The following is a 17,655-nucleotide window of genomic DNA, read 5'->3' on the forward strand; positions in this document are numbered from 1 at the left end:
CAGACTATAATTTCATGTTTGGCAGTTTGCTGCATGTAATTACAGACAGCTTTGTTTATTACGATTTTCTGGACTCAAATGTGCCAAAAGTTAGTTTTAGAGGTGCTCCGTCAGTCTTGACACAATCCGATTTTGTTTAGGTTATATAATTGCTGAGATCTAGGACAGACTTTTACCTGCAAGTTTAAGACTTGACAGTTAACTTCCAGGGTAAAGCAACTATTTTCTTTACTGGCAGAGGCTTGGGACGTGAGAGCAATTCATAGCGATGGCACTCAACCCCTTTACACAAGAACAGAACTTCAAAGCCTGCTCAAACACAAGCTGCAATCACGACACACACAACTGCATCAACTCATGATTTGATAAACATACAAAACTAGTTATTGTGTAAAAGAAACATTCACAGTTAGGCTGAAGACTGGTTTCTTAAGTGCAGAGTTTTATCTCCTTTCCAAAGACCTCTGAAGCTCATTTTCCACATATCAACAAAGGGAAACAGCTTGGAAGGACTATATGTCTTGTGTTAAAATCAATATTCTGTTCACCTGCATGAGACAGCAGGATTTATAATGTTGCAATATGAGCTATGAGGAAGTCCTTCCCATCCACCTCCTCCATAACCCAAATAATTGACATTGTCACCCATTCCTCCCCTCTGTCCCTCATATACCTTTTTACTATCAGGCCGAATACAAGCTCAATATCCACTAAAAGGATTCTTTGCTGAAAAGGGCTGGTTTTGTAGGGATCTTCAGCAAATAATCCATTCCACATTCAATTGAGTTAATGGCGACTGGTTTGTTTTGATTTGATCAGCTATTTATTCAATCAAATTGTTCCATTGCTCGCATGTTGATCACATCAACAGCTTTGGTATCCTGAGGTATTTGGTACTGCTGTGCTCGGCATTGTTTGAGTTCTTCTGAACATGATCAAAAGCAGGAAGTATGAGCTATCATAATGTGATATACAATGCAAATATTAGTAGTGTGTTTATTTGTTAGGGTCTTTGTGGTCTGCTTTTAAGTAATACAAAAATATGTTAAAATGTTAAATTCTCTGTCAAAATTAAGTGAAACATGATGGTATTCCTGATGAGTATCCCTTCTGAATAAAGTGGCTAAAGGCATTTTTTTTTACAGTGTCAGCAGCCATCATAATTCTTGTTTGAAGTTTGCATTTCAGTAAGAAAGGAGCTGCAGCTGGCCCTTGTTTGCCCTCAACACTAACCTCAGTCTAGACACACCAAAGATATCTGGAGAAAACTTGAGTCACTAAGAACTTTGATTTGTTTGAATTTTCCTAATGTACAGGTTCCCAGAGGTTTGCTGTAAAGTCCACATCTTAAGGACATGGCACATGCGTGGCTCCCTTCATTTGAAGATATTTGAGCCTATGAGCAAGAGAAGTAATCAGGGGAATGACTGGTCTGTGGTACAATTGTTCTGAAGATAAATTGTATCAGTGGTAATGTGTGAGGGATAATAGTAATGGAGTTTCAGGTTAGGAAACATCATGCTTCAGTGAACTGCTTATAAAACCATTTACTGAGGCTACTCAAGGTCGCTGTTCCAGTGGAACCATAGAAAGTGTTTACGTACACCCAGAGGGTCTCTAATATGATCAGACTGCATTCAAACCGCATGCAGGGATCACAATGATGTGTATTAGTGTGTTTATTGATTGTTGTACAGGTGTGTGTGTGTGTTTATAACTATACCATTTTAAGTTTCATAATGGCTAAATGGCCAAAAACATTGTCTTTTATAGGATTCCATCTACAGCAATAAAATGATTATTCAATAATGCAAATAAGGTTTGGACTTGGATCAGCATTGTTTACCAATTTAACTGTCAAGTGAATAGTCTCTTACCCGTGTCACATTTCGATTAAAAGATGGGTAAGAATAAGCTGACATATCATTACTGTATGAATTAATAAAAAGGAAAGTTAGAATATTTTGAAAATAGTTATTAGTTAGAGAAGAAATATTCAAAGCTAAACCTCTATGTCTGTATTTTAAATAAGAAACTATTGCCAGCATACTTAGTTTAACATAAAGACTGAAACAGCTGGCCTGTTTTTTTCCAGTGGTTAAATCACATCTCTATACCATATATAAAAAAAATTATATTGAGAGTTATGTGCTGGATTGTTCTCTATGCTAAGACCAGCAGCTGCCTGGACCCGACACTGAACATCAATCTGTTATGTGTTCATTTATAAGTCTTTAGGGTGTGTTACGATTAAATAACTTAATCTTTTGTGTAAAAGTGTGTTAGGAGAAGTTGTTAAAAATGTATTTCCCTTTGTACAGAGTCTGGTTAGCTCCAATGTTTGTGTTAAAATAGATTAGCATGCTAGCTTGTAGTGTTCTGGGAAAAGTCATTTGAGGCATGGCTCCACAAGTGAGTCAATCCTTATAGACTGTAATGTTAAAATGCCCATCTAAACAAAAGAAATAAACAGGTTAGACCTGGTACAACAAAAACGATGATGTATAAGCTTTTCCAATTAATGATGAGTTGAGTATATATATATCTCACCCATTGAAATTCCATTAACTGGGCTGATTCCCCCCTCGAAGCTGCACAGAACTGATTATCTTCCCAGGTGATCTTGCAGTGTGAGTGGTATATAGTTTCAATCTAAACATTCCCGATCTGCTAGGAGATCATCTGGGACACTCCATTATTTTTCAAACATGTTTGATATTCTGGATTTAAGATTTTGATGATTACGTCATGAAAAAGGTCTGGGGGAAGTCGTGAGGGACTACAATTATCACGAGACACGAGGAAGAAGAGTAAATAGTGGACATTACAGTCGAGGCGACCGGCAGCAGGAAGCAACTTGTACAGGTGCGCTGGACAACTGTTTGACAGTTACAATCAAACACAAAGTAAAGCAAATGCTCAAGTTACTTTCCCAAGTACCTAGTTACTTTTATAATGCAGTAACTCTGTTAGTAACTCAGTTACATTTTGAGGAACTAGTAACTAACTAGTTACCAGTTACTCATTTTTTGCAACATGCCAAATACTGTTTCTGACACTGGAAAACTACATGAATGGCAATAAAGCTGAACTTGAGTGACTTCATGGTGGCGACATTCACTTCTGAAATACAGCACACAGTACCCACAATCTTAACTTTCTAAAAGAAGAACAACAAAATGTCCTCCAACTATTGGTTATAGAATGAATAAATGTTTTCCAAACAACACTTTCCCATTTAGCCTAAATGTCTATTTCTTTTGAGTGCTCACTTCAGTTCTGACTTCAATTATTCCAAATAGTTCAGATTTTCTGCTACTAATTTTAAAGTGCTTCATCATTTTTTCAAATGTTTATCAGTGGTTTCAAAGATGCACTTTGATTTCAAAACACACTCTGTTTGGAGGTAATGCCCTGTGGTTGACCAGCCATCCTTTCCAGCCATAATTAGGAAACGATTTTGGATTGCACGGAAGTTCCGTCATTCATTCCGAATAATATTTAAACTTTTGACTCGGAGTATGAGTAAATGTGTCTGTACCTCAGAGACTCTTTAAGCTGCTTTTCGCCCCTACAGCCCTGGCTTGGAGCTGATGATGATGATACATGGTACTCCTGAGCTCATGCCGTTTGTGGGTGAAAAATGAGGTGATGAAAGACAGAAGCACGAGGTGACACTTTACATCAAACCTCCATTTTCAGATAGAGTAAATAACACTTCAGCAGTGTTTACTCACGAACATGTGCGACTTCTGTGACTCTTGCTTTCCCTGATCATTGAATATCTTGAGAGAGTTGTCGACAATCTGTAAATACAGAAAATGTCACACATTACTAAATGTCACTTCTGCTGTTATATTAATTCAATTGTTATTCACAAGAGGGAGTTTGTTCCATTCAGTTGCAACGTATTGACTAGTGTACACTGACAAATATATTATCAGATGACTATGCAAGGAGCATGTATAAAAGGTCAATGACATTGAAGTAAAGCTGTAATGACAATAAGCTATAACAACAAAACAGAAAGAATGGAGAAGAGAACAACACAGGCATGTTCCCTCTTGATCTGCATTTCAAACTAAGGACCTTGTCTATGATTGAAAACAAACATATGGGTATGTTAGACAATCAAATGGCCTTGTATTAGTATGCTACAGGGACAGTCCTTTAACTTGTATTGATAGCGACAAGTGCCCATGGAGACCAGCATCCTTGAAAACTTGCTGCCTTTTCATGGTAGGTTACAGTATGTAACCCAACAGTTTACCTTTCAGTTTCAGCATTAAACTATAAAGTACTTTTGGTTGAAAGGAAAAAGGCAACTCTGACATTTAGCGCACTGCAGGTTCATTCATAGCAACAGTTTGGAGGTTTGTTAAGGATTAATCCCTGCATGTTCAATGAGTGCTTTGGCAAAAACTATTAAGTGATCAATATGTTAAGCATAGGTCTACTGACATGACAGTACCACTGGTCTCCGCTTTCAGGATCAATATATCGACCCTGCATGCACATATCGTCCCCCTTTACTCCATAGATTCTTCCCCTGTCACATGGGCCGAGGCTGAACACTGTAATATGATCACTGTAGGGGAATGTCTGTGTCCATTCTCACTCAGAAAGGCACACAACCGTGATGTTTATGCACCCACACCGGAATATGTAAATTATTCAGAGGTTATGCAATGGATTGTCTTGGCTGCTCCTGAGTCAGCCGGTGAAAAACTCTCTGCAAGGGAAGAAGGATTTTCAATTTGCCTTTCCCTCTCTTAACAAAGCAGTACACTTGACATTTTTGCATTCCAATACATGAGCCATTTTTGCGCAGCGCTGTCTGTAAAACCCAGCCCCTACCCCCTTAGAGATGTGGAAAAACAGCTGTGGGAACGGAGAATGCAGCTGGGTAATTAGCACGCTGCTGGTACAGTGAAGCTGGCGATATGAAATCCACTTAGCCTAGTCAGTATGAAGACTTTGGCCTTTTTTAAGGCTAAGTTAGAATATAACACAATTATTTTTGCATGAATTTGGATGCAGAGCTGACGTCATAATGGCGATTGGTTGCAGGCTTGTAGCCACTTTCTATTTAAGTTGTCATGCCTATTTTTTAAACTGTTTTCCCAGAAGGTCTATGACTGAAATGTCGCCAGTAGATGTTTGTTTGAAAGTTAGACTGGAGAAGTTTACCTTTACGTTTTTGATAGAGACATTGCTCTCCTATACGCACCTGTCTTATACAATGGATGAGTTAAGCCGTTTTCTATTTCAACTGACTTAAGACTTAACAAAACCTGCACAGAGGCTTTTCTTACAAACAGCTGGTATATTTAATGTCTGTGACCCCGAATGATTATAAGCAAGGCCAAACACATTAAGTATAGATCAAAGCCGGCCAAGACAAGGAGAGCAGAATGTGAATGGCTAAAAGGTCCCCACTACCACCACCCACAAACAGTAAAGAGGGTCTCCATGGATACATTAACCATGTATATGAGATAAACCGACAAATGCATATTAGGAGTTTTGTTCTGCATCTAAAGTACCATTAAGTACACACGTGTGGGCTACAGCTCTCCGCCACATGGTTTACATTTACACTCATTTACATATTTTATCAGATGAGAAAAAAACAGTTTTCTATCCAGAAGGCTGTTGAGGCAGGCGCACACACTCCTACAAACGCTCACAGACAGTGCACAAGCAGTGAATCTTTTCACATGTCATTTCTGGGTCAACAACTGAACAGGAGCACAAACAAGGTGCTTTGATCAGAATCTGACGGCGGTACTTTGGCAAGAGAGTGTCTATCAAATCAGAGCCTGGATAATTAACACAGTTATACTTGGAATATTCCATATTAAGGAGCTCTCCAAGTGCCAAATGAAATGGAAAACCTGCAAATAAACAAACTGAAATTGGAGCATCATTGCTAAGTGCTTTCTCCAGCTTTAGCGTTGTTTGGTTTGACTGGTTCAGTTTTCTTTTTTTCACTGCAACACAGTTTTTGCCCCTCATCTAAAAAATATCAGGAACCACAAAAACACTTTACAAGCTGAACGTTATAACTCTTCAATATCAAGCACAGCCAAAGGATTTTGGAAAAGAAAGGGAACTATTTGATCAAGCTTCCACCATCCACTACCTATACCGTTCCCAGCTGTAATTTGCCGAGAGGCAGGGTACACCATGGACTGTTTGTCAGTCATTCACAGGGCTGACATACAGTATATAAAGATAGACAACCAGCCACAATCACATTGACACCTACGGAAAATTTTAGAGTCACCAATTCACCTAATAAGCATGTCTTTGGACTGTGGGAGGAAGCTGGAGTAACCGGAGAAAACCCACGCATGCAAGGGGAGAACATTCAAACACCGGGAACCTTCTCACTGCACCACTATGCTGCCCTTGATCAAGCATTTCTTTTTTTTTAATCCTCTGTTTCATACTAAAATGAGAGACTAACCTATGATGGATCAGAGATGCAAAAGACTGGAGAGTGCTCCTCCTCCTTGCTTTTGGACCTCACAGCCTAAACCTACGTATGTGGTGGTAAAAATACTAAAACAACAATCAGCTAAGTTCAAATTCAAAACCAAATTGAAATGTAAAAATGTACTGTGTTATCAGGACAACTAATGATAGTGTTACTGGATTCCGCTTTGCATCATTATTTGCTTATTTTGTCTCTTTTAAGGTCGAGCTGGAGGAATAGTTGACCTCATTCAGCTGAACTAGAAAAAAAAAAACTGAAGAAATAAAAACAAGACATAAACAGTATTGAGAGGCACTTCAGAGTGGCCAAGACAAAGAGAATCACTGACCTGAGACAAACCGCAGTTAGCACGGAACAAAACTATGCAGCCTCAAAGAGTTTGGATCTCTCTCCATGTTTTTCCACGGATTGTTGGCAGCGCTCATGAAAACATGACTTTGGGGAGTTTCACTTCAAATGGTCTACTTATTTTTTTCTTACTATTTTCCTCAGTTAGGATTCGACTGTGAGTCAACTAGCTTTTTGGATATATTTTTTTGATTTTGGTGTTGGACTTGGTGTGTGTTTTTAAGTGCATAATGATGACACTTGAAAGGAAGAGTTATAGCCTTTGCATAGTGTCATAAAAGTCATTATAGGGTATATCGGAAGAGCAATATTAAAGGTTTTCTATTTCCTGTTGAATGCAGCACAGAACAACCTGATGCAGTTAATCATTAAGTGTATGTATGCAGAGAAATGCACTCCAATGATTCTTTTTTACAAGTACATGTGCGCTTAAATAATTGGAATGGTAACTTGAAATCAAAATTGTTAATGGGGAAAAAACTGTAGGTCCGGTGAAAAACATTATTCGTTGCACATCAGGGAGCCACCGATGGGCGTTCTGCAGCTAAAGCGTTTTTTTTTTTTTTTTTTTTTTTAAAGAGAAAATGAGTTCCCTGTTGACGCAACATCTCACTGTCAACATGGGGGATGAGTAACCGTTCTGTTTACCTGTCCTCTCCCTTCAACGCTCAGTGTTTTGTCTCAAATAAAGCACATTTTTCAAGCCTAGCCAATAAGTCTGATTCTTGTTTATGGAATCCACCCTTCTCATTTTCTGTTTGACTGATCTCCTGTCTCTGAGGCCTCTCTCACAGACACATTACACACAATGTGTCTCATACTGAGAAATCAAACCCTTTCTCTCGTTTCCTGTCAGTGTGTCTGTCATGGTCTCTTTTTTTTTTTTAAAGTGTTTCTTTCCTTCTTTTCCCCTGAGAGTTGTCACCCAGAAGAGACATCCCTGCTTTTGTTGTAGGTCACACTGAACACGAACATCCAGAACTTCATAAAAGACAGAGTTTTGTCACAGAACATCTTCCCAAGCAGACCACCGGGTCAGACTGAAACTCTGTATAATCTATCAAAGTACTCAGGCCAAAGGATGAAGTTCATCTGAGGTGAAAAAGAAACAATGTCTTGAAAGACAGTCTCCACAGTTCAGTCGTTCTCTCTTTTGTTTGACTGATTTTTCCATAAGGCATTGGAAGGAAAGTATGAATAATGAATGGGTCTCACAGCAGTTTAGGTTATTCCAACCTGGAGTATCATGTGATTTTCAAGAACTGGGTCAAAAAAAAACAACGAGTGAAATGGATGTGATTTCATGCTTATACTCAGTCCCTTTTATTTAGAAATCAATGATGATTTGTTAAAGCCAATCTGTAATCCAGACAGGAACAAATGACAGAAGCTTAATACTAATCTTAAAACAAATAAAGAAAGACATGTCCATGCTTTGATTTTGCTGCCTTCTGGCAAACATCAGGACAACCTGTGTGCCTGCAGAGACATAGAGCCGGTGGAAATAAGAATGTGTAATGTTATGTTTTCAGACCGGAGCTATTTCTGTGGTTGGAAATTCAAAATAATGACGTGAAAGGACTTTTTTTAACTAAGCCAACGTCTATGTATCATTGCTGCAGCTTTATTAAAGGGAACTGAACCAATTTTACACTTTACAGTCTTTTCATAGGTTTTGGGAAGTACATCTGCCTGGAAAAAAAAGAAGGTTGTATTAATCCTTTGTGCGGTTCCAAAGACAGCTGTAAGGAACCTGATGAATAATGAGTGCTGCAGCTGAGTTTGCAAACAAAGAAATCTGGGGATATGAAGTTAGAGCTTACCAGATAAGATGGGAGCTTAGCTGATCCCTGTAGCCTGCTCCTCATCCATGCTCGAGGCTAGCAGCTCCAGGCTATATTAGCCGCTATTAGCATAACATGAGCATAACTCTAACCTGTGGACGGAACTGACAGCAGTTGAGCTGTGCATTGTGTAATGTGGATGTCAACTCTGACAAGGAAGTTTAAAGCATGGAATAAAATATATATATGTCTAGTTTAGGAGCAGAGATGTTGAGCTTTTTAAGAATTAAGGGAGTTAAATGCTAAATGTGTGGCATAATCTTCTTTTGTTTCCCTGAGTGAATAATTTTCATTACGTAAAAACTGTTCACTAACATGTTCCTAAACTAGGCTTAATGAGAGAAAGATACTCGTTCACATACGTTAGGAAACAAGATAAATGATATGGTATAGGATTCAAGTTAAAATATTTGACAGGACTGAATGTGCAGCCACGTTCCGACTACCTAATTCATTGTATAATACATTCATGCATCTACTTCAATCCAAACCCACCATTGGATCTGGCATCACAGTCTGCATACAGCCTCAAGAAGGCTCGTCAGGGGAATGAAGTGGCACTCGTAACCGAGAGCCACTTCAAACCCTGGAAAGCGGTGTGTTCCTGTCCACTTCATCTCTAGTATGGGTTTCCAGGGGGTCTGAATGCATAATGTCACATTGCAACTGAGCCTGTTGGAGGATACAGACCCCAATTTGTATCTCAGACTAATAAGTCACCAGTCTCATTCAGACAGGTAATGTTTCTTACATAAGAGTAAGCTGTTGTCAGAGGGTAACAACAGACCTGTTAATCAACCGGCAGATATGAAAAGGTGGCCATTCAGGACTCGGAGCTGTTCTTCGTTACTGTACCTTTTCTGCCTCTCAATATGTTGTTGTTGTTTTTTTTTAAGTTAACGCACTGTGCAAAAGGTTTTTACAATAGCATTTTTATCACCCCAGGTGCCATATTTGATGCCTTTTGGGTCTTTGTGGCTACAGCAGGACATGCATTAGAGAGACTTTTTGGGCCTATATCAAGACTCTCAGACTGCACTTAGTCTCATGCTGTGAGCTTGCTGGGGAACCAGACAGCCTGAGAGGAAGTGTTGCCTGAGAGGCTTAACTGAGGGCGCCGAGCTTCCTTTGGTATCATAGAAGGCAGATTAGCGAAGAGACTTACTGAAGACCTTTCTAGGTTTTGACAAAACTGTTGCATAAGTTTGGAAGAGGGGTTCTCTTTATGATTCAATCTCTACATGTTTTACCTGAACCAATCTTTGTGTGTCTGTGTGTGTGTGTGTGTGTGTGTGTGTGTGTGTGTGTGTGTGTATGTGTGCGTGTGTGTGTATGTGTGCGTGTGCGTGTGAAATCAGACAAAAGACAGAGACTTGTCTATGACAGCAAAGTGATTAAAGTTTATTTGAAGGGCTAACTGTCTCTAGCCATATTCAGAGTGTTGTTCCAAGCCACGATATTTCCCGCCGCTGTGATATTTTACCTTCAATCTCAGCGATGAAGAGGTGCAATGAGGGGACCAAGTGATCCCTTCTCTGTACCATCTATTCTCTGTACCATCTTTGGAGGTAATAACAGAGTGGTTACAGAGGGCGAGACGGTTTCAGCAGAGCCAGAAGGGGAAAGCAGCACTGGGTGAGTGTGCATGTCTAACTGTGTGTCTATGTGGAGCTCCCGCTGTGCCGTGCTTCTGCAACACCGAAATGCAATATAAATTTACAGACCGGGACACTAACATCATGTCATGGAATCCATATGAATGAACAAAGAGGGGGTGACAGCTGAGCTTAGTTACGGAACTTTTGCAAAAATATTAATCGAGAAAGGGCATTAGTTTTAAGATAGTGAAAGCTGTGTCGTTTGGATACAATTAATGAGCTATTCAACTTAAAGGTTACATTTTTCTTTCCTTTTTGATTTCTAGATAATAAAGACAGAAGCACAAAAAAACTTGGTTTTTCAGGTTTTTGTTCAAACTCTGCTCAGAAAGATTTAATACGGATGATAGAACATTTTGGTTTATAAACTTGGGTTTATCGGCTTTTTGCTTCAAATTAAACGGGCAACAATCCTGGGTGATCCACATTTAAGCCACTGATGATCTATGATATCCAGGAAGCAGTGGAAGCCTGCGCCATACATGTGGTCTTATCTCTACAGGCGGAATACTTTGTATGCTCCAGGATACAGGAGCAGTATCATGGCTACTTATACATCTGTGGGGGTTGTTGACGAACATTAGAGGGAATGCTACATGTCTGCCAAGGAAACCTGATTCCTTCTCTTGCAGAAACGCTAAACGCTCAGAAGCAGCACAATTCACTTTGGAAGCATGGCTAATCCTGACTGTGCAGCAATTAGGATGGCTGAACACATTCTAACTTGACATATGGTTTGGCTCTGTTTTGGGGTTTGGGGGATTACTTGCGATGCTCTGTGCATGCTAGGATGCATGATTACAGAAAGGATCGCATGGCCATTGGAGCTGTATTTACCTTGTGGAGAAAGATGTTAGAGAACCTTGCTACAACGCTACAGTGGGTGTTTCACAAACGATTTCAACACCTCGACACTGTTAATCATCATTAACCTATTTTATGCAATGATCTTCCAAACCACGTTCCAATCAGGTAACATAATGTCTCCAAATGTTTTACACATTTAACACTATTTCCAGTGATAGGCAGTTGTGTAAGTCAACAATACAATAAGGTCTGTATACTTAGTTACAGTTTAGAGTGGGAAAATAAATTGCATTTTTGCATCTTGCATATAAAATATTCCAGGGCAGAACACACATTTCTTAAGTATCCTCTTTTTTTGCATCTTTTTTATTTATTTATTTTCCCCCTGACCTTCCCTCATTGTACGTACAACTCAAACTTTATGGTTTGAGTTGCCATGCAACAGCTTTATGAAGAGGGTTTATCCGCTTTCCAATTAAAGTAAGCTGTGAATTATAACATATATTCAACGTCTGTGAACATCACACATACCACCTTACAGTTTTTAAAGTCTTTATCGTGTAAATATATAACTGAACCTTAAATAAACATTAAACAGTGTTACAGCCAATAAAGTGCATCTCTGAAGCCTGAAACACTTGTAGAAGTGACTCTCAGTAAGTTCATTTGTACATCTATTAGATGGTCTGTGTTCTCCATCACTGACCTTGCCATGGTAATACTTACTGACGGATAAATGACACATCACTGCATGGATATGAAGGCAATTAAGCTAGAGTTATATCCATGCGTGAGTCCTTGAGGACAAAGCTGAGGCGTTGTTACTGGACACCTTTTTACTGTGGGATGAAACTCTCCTACCTCTGAACACTGTGTTTTGTCTTTGTTCTCGTTTCTCACTCCCCCATCAGAGCTGCTCACACAGGGGACAGCATGTGAATAACACAACAATCCGATGGTGGGTGTCAGGAGAGCTGTAGCTGGTGACGTGGGCTGTGCCCCGGTGTGTGTGTGTGTGTGTGTGTGTGTGTGTGTGTGTGTGTGTTTCTGTGTGTGTGTTTGCTGTTTACATCAGTTATAAAAGGAGTGAGGTAAAGCGTGAAAAGAGTGTGTATATGTGCAGATGTGTCATGGTGTCAGTGTGTGCGTGTGAAGACTGTGGTTTATTCACAGCGTATGTATGTGTGTGTCTGTGTACATACGACTGTTTGTGCAGGTGTTACCATGGCTGCGTGTGTGTGTATGTGTGTGTGTGCCATTGTTCAAGGGAGTTCAATGTTTTATTCTGAACCTCTACACTATTTTCTTTTGAAAAAGGGAAGGATGTGATTGTATTTCTTAATTTCGTTTTTTTTATCTAACGACATGTTAGACGTGTTAAGATTAATTATGAGCTGATTAATTGATTGAAAGTCAGAAAGAAAATTGATCGGCACATTTCGTTACATTATTTTTATCAGAAAAAACAAACAAACAAAAAAACAACTGTTTACCTTCATCTTTTTTTTTTTTACAAATATAGTTTCACAGATTTATGCCTCTGTTTTTTTATTAGAATTAAACAATTCAGAGCTAAAAAAAATGAAAATGAAAAAAAAAAAAAATGAAAAGAAAAGAAAAAATGAACAGTCAGATTAATTGACTCTGAACTGTCACTAATTGCAGGGAAATGTTTTGGTCCATTTCTTTAGTGCAAGTCAAGTGCTAATGTGGCACGAAGCAGAAATACTGATAAAAACACCAACCTGCGACACTGGGTGAAGCAGAGTTTATCCTCATAACCCATAGAGATCAGTGGAGTAGTGTTTTCCTGGGCAGCAGATTTAGTGTGTTGTTCTGTAACATCCTTGTGAACTTGCCACCATGAACCGTAAGCCCTCATGAAGGATGGATCTGTACACTGTGAGGCCCCTTCTGCTGGATATTCCCTCACAGACCATTTAATGTTTCCGTTGAGACCGAGAGATGTGAGTACATTGCAGCCCATATTGCACCTACTGTAAAACCACTTTTACAGTTTCTTTTCTATTTCTCATTTATATTAGAAGTCAAAGGCTGCCACACACAGGCTGTGCAGAGCTTCACTGATGGAGCATGTATACTGCTACAGGTCTACCACACTACATGTTTTTTTCATCTTTAGTGTTGCGTTATCAGTGCCATGTGCTATTAAATGAAAACCAAAATTGCCTCTTGCAAACATTGAACTGCATCCCTTGAAAGCAGTGCTGCCCTGTATAATCCCGCACATCATGCGAGGCCAAAATGCTGAGTCCAAGAAACCTGCTTTCTGCAAACTTCGCTGCCTCCCGTTGCCTTTTCTGCTTACTCCAACACTTTTATCTGTATGCAATATTTACCAAAGACATGGGCTTTCACCACACAGACAAGAAGATGTTGGCCTCTGGCATGTGATTTCTTCGGTTTCGTGTTGCATCTGCGCTTGATTAATATTTCTCGCCCACTGGAAGGCCTATCCATATAGTTGTCTTTGATGATAAATGAGAGCCATGTAAACAGGAGATGCTGGATATGCAAATGACTGTCTTTGGTGTGCTGCTCAGTCCCCAGTCAGATATCACATGGGAGGATTCTGCATGTCTTGGATGCAGAAGAGAGGGAGGTTGATATGAAAAGGGTTCTTGGGGGTTTATGCTCATGCAGGCGTGTGTTACAGTGGGATTTAGGTCGCCAACTGATGCAGGCTGATGTTCAATCAAAGGGGACAGCGAAATGCAATACTAAGATTGGACTGAATCATTGAATTCATAACATTTAAAGCAGCAAGGTCTTCTAAATGTATGGAGGGATAGATTTTAGGATCTCTTTTTCGTGGCTTTGGCATTTTGGCAGATTGGGTAGTTCTTGAAGTGGTGCCGAATGAATAATCATCATAAGTAAATTTAAGAGTCTGTCAGATTAATATCAAAAGCAGCCTGGAAATATCAGAGGCTGAGTGGCTGCCAGTGGAGTTGAAAATAATACATTGTAACGGTGAAATAAATCCTCTGTTCAGCTAGTTAGTGAATGCTCTGCATCACAAAGTGTACAAAGATTGACAATAATGTGTATTCACATTTACTTTTACTTAACCTCCCCTGTGGTTTGGTTTGCTTATGCTGTTTTTAAAATTCATTAGAAGGCTTGCATAAGAAAGACACCGTTTAAATATGACTTCCTTGAGGCCTGATGTGTATTTAAACTGTGGTTGGTATTGAACCACTAATACAATTTAGCAGTAAACAGACCAAGACCACTTTAAAAGCTATTTGAATTTCACCATTAGATCACTTTAATATCCAACCTCACTCTTGTGTTTACTTTTCTCTGAGAGGCCTGGTGTCGTAAGATATCACAGTCAGGCATGTCCCTTTCATTAATAACAGTAAATGGCTTCCCCTTATCAAACCAAAAGAATGACAGTGTTAAGGGCCTTTCAGATGCGATGCGGTGGGTGCTGCACGTCTGATGATTTCATGAACACACGTCCTCTTTTTCTTTGCTGCTCGTCTCCCCCTCTGCAGCAGAAGAAAAGTCAGGGCTTTTGTCTCAATAGTGGACACATAGGCCTACATAGTGCTGTGGCAGATGCTACTTTCCTGACTATTGTTTGCGGTCACCAAGCAACGTGCGCTCTCCCCTTTTGCTCTGCGCACTACTCCGTGCGCACCGGATGAGGAGTTTGAACTGGATACGCTGGGGGATGGGAAGCCAGTGGAGGTCATGAAGGACGGGGGTGATGTGATCTCGGGTCCGGGAGTGTGAGACGAGCAGCGGAGTTCTGAATGTATTGAAGTTTCTTGAGTGTTTTGGATGGTGAACCGTGATGAATGCGTGGGTGAGGGTCTCAGCAGCTGAAAATGAGAGGGATGGGCAGAGGCGGGCGATATTTCTGAGGTGGAAAAAGATTGTTTTGGTGATTTGTTTGATGTGTTTGTCGAAGGAAAGGGTTTGGTCGAAGATGACACCAAGGTTACAGATGTGGGGGGAAGGGAGCACTGAGGAGCCATCGATGGTGAGGGAGAAGTTGTTAGTTTGATAATGGATTTGGGGCCGATGATAATGACTTCTGATTTGTCGCAGTTGAGTTTGAGAAAGTTGGTTTGGAGCCAGGATTTTATTTCTGTGATGCAGTCAGTGATGATTGAGTGAGTGGCAGGAGTGATGTCTTGGGTGGCGATGTGGAGCTGGATGTCGTCGGCAAAGCAGTGAAACTGGAGTCCATGGCAACAGATGATGTGATCAAGAGGGAGCATATACATGATGAAGAGGAGGGGACCTAGTATTGAACCTTGGGGAACACCTTGGGAGAGAGGAGCAGTGGGGGATTTGCAGTGGTTTATGCTGATGAACTGATGTCTGTCAGAGAGGTATGATTTGAACCAGTAGAGAGCAGTGCCGGTGATGTTGAAAGTGGTTTCAAGGCGGGAGAGAATAATGGAATGGTTGATGGTGTCAAATGCTGCGCTTAGGTCCAGTAGAATGAGGATGTTGAGGTTTACGGCATCAGAGGAGAGGAGAAGGTCGTTGGTGAACTTGAGGAGAGCTGTTTCGGTGCTGCGGTGGGAACGGAAACCAGATTGGAATGATTCATAAAGGTCATTGGCAGAGAGGTGGATTTTGAGTTGAGAAGCAGAGTTGTTTGGGATGTCAGGATTGAGTCCAGGTTTTTTTAAAATGGGGGTGACAGCAGCAAGTTTTTAGGGATAGTGGAACGGCGCCAGTGGAAAGGGGGGAGTTAACTGTTGAGATGATGAGGGTGGGAAGACAGGCCTTGACAAGACTGGTGGGGATGGGGTCCAGAAGGCAGGTGGAGGTTTTCATTCCAGTGATGAGGTCAGAGAGCTCTGCAGGAGAGACAGGGGAGAACTAGGACAGTTGCTGAGAGGTTAAGGTGGGGAAAGGGAAAGAAGGCGGGACAGGTAAAAGAGGTGCCAGGTTGTTGTAAATGGTGTCTATTTTTGTTTGGAAGAATGACAGGAAGGAGGTGCATTTGTCTGCTGTGAAGGATTGGGAACCGTTGTCCGGAGGGTTGAGGAGTTTGTTAATTGTGGAGAATAATGCTTTGGGGCTTCTGGAGCCAGACTGTATGAGATGAGAGTAGTAGGTGGATCGGGCGTGGGAGAGGGCATCTTTGTATTGTTGGAGGTGGTCTTTGTAGGCTTGGGCGTGTACAGTGAGTCCGGTTTTGTTGCGTGGTCTTTCCAGTTGACGGGCACAGATTTTCATGTGATGGAGGTCTGGCGTGAACCAGGGAGCAGAGTGGGTGGAGGAGATTGTTTTGGTTTTAATTGGTGTGAGCTGGTCAAGGCAGGAGGATAGAGTGCGGTTGTAGTAGTAGGTGAGCTCAGAGGGAGCTGTGAGGTCAGGGGGAGGGGAGGCAGACATTTAGATTACTAAGGGGAGATTCACAGTCATTTTCAAGCAGAATGTTCAGAAATACAGTGTAAATGAATCTATTGTAGCAGTGTAGGTAGTATAAAGACTTCCCATAATTGTTAGTCATACACTGAGGATGAATACACATTGAGAAATTAGTTCATAAAACCGATAGATACTCTGCATGTTGAATGTTTTTCAGCACTTAATTTTTCATTACCTTGAAAAGCACAATGATTCTGGTATCCTGGCATCAAAAGAAACTGCACAAAAAAAATATATCCAACTTGACTAAAATTCAAGATTTTGAGGTGGATATTATGCAACAAAGGCAACAAAAGAAAAGTTAATAGATTGTTCTCATCATTTATTTCGATGAGAGGATCGTAGCAGCGATTTAAAAAACTCAAATAACTTGGATTTTATATTAACTCAGTGTGTTTGGATTCATTGGAATAAGTACTATTTGGAGGGAAAACACAAATCTTTGAAGCTCCTTCTTTCCTTCACAGATGAAGCCTTGTGCTTGTCTCCATCTTTCGCCAAGATCTTCACAGATTTATAATGGCCTCCTCTCAACGACTGCCTCTAGTAAATCAATAAACTTTCTCTCTCTGTTTAACAGCCTTGTGCAAACAAAGAGAGAAAAATGGATATGTATATAAAGAACAGACTGACTGTAGAAACATCCCGCACATCAATTATGTGGCAAATATGTCTATGATGTGGGGATGTTTGATTATTTATGATCTATTTATTTTCTGCCTCTGGCTCAACATGCACAAGGCGTTTAGCTCTGGCTATCCGCAGGCACTAGTGGATGTCAAATTGGAGGACCAAACAGACTGTTGGCCTACTATCTACTGAAGCTCAGTGGGGAAGATGACTCCAATGCTAGTGTGTAAAATCATATACACACACATGCTCTGACACAAATTCCTCTCTCTGGTGACTACAGGATAGTCTATGCTAATTATGAGATATAGTAGCAAACCCATGTGCATAATGCACAAACACTTAAATGCCAAATTGAAACATTTTATGTGATAATGAAATAATGGTATTACCAGGTATAGGATGATATTCAAATCAACCTTTTTAATGTTAATACATATTT

Source organism: Labrus mixtus, chromosome 5 (assembly GCF_963584025.1).
Source record: "Labrus mixtus chromosome 5, fLabMix1.1, whole genome shotgun sequence".
NCBI lineage: Eukaryota > Metazoa > Chordata > Actinopteri > Labriformes > Labridae > Labrus > Labrus mixtus.